Source organism: Penaeus monodon, chromosome 22 (genome assembly GCF_015228065.2).
Source record: "Penaeus monodon isolate SGIC_2016 chromosome 22, NSTDA_Pmon_1, whole genome shotgun sequence".
Lineage (NCBI taxonomy): Eukaryota > Metazoa > Arthropoda > Malacostraca > Decapoda > Penaeidae > Penaeus > Penaeus monodon.
The window spans coordinates 31,273,578-31,274,072 of NC_051407.1; positions in this window are offsets into that span (position 1 = coordinate 31,273,578).

Genomic DNA, 495 nt, shown 5'->3' on the forward strand with positions numbered 1-495 from the left:
AAAGGCCCTTTTTGTTTAGGGGTTTTTTTTTTGGGAGGGGAAAAGATGCCTTTTTCCCCCTTTTTCCCCCCCTTCCCCCCCCTTTTCTTTTTCCCCCCTTTCCCCCCCCTTTTTTCCCCCCTCCCCTTTTCATTTTTTCTCCCCCCCCCCCCTTTGGTTTGGGAGACATTTCTTGAAAAAAACCCTTTAGTTTTGGAAACCCGCTCACCCAGATCCTTTTTTTCAAGATGAGGGAAAGGGGGAAAGGCAAAGTTTATTAGTGGTGGTAGTACATGTTTTTGGCACATAAAAAAAAAAATTCCCCGGGAACCCTCTTTTAAAGGGGTAAACATATTATTGTGACGCCTTGGGGAGGGTAAAGGGAAAACCCCTTTAGCAATACCCCCCAATTTTCTAAATACTTGGCTCGTTAAATTTTTTTCTCAAAAAAAAAAAAAGGGGCTGATCCTTTTTTGTTGTATATAATGCACAAAACCCCAAAAAGGGAAAAATTTA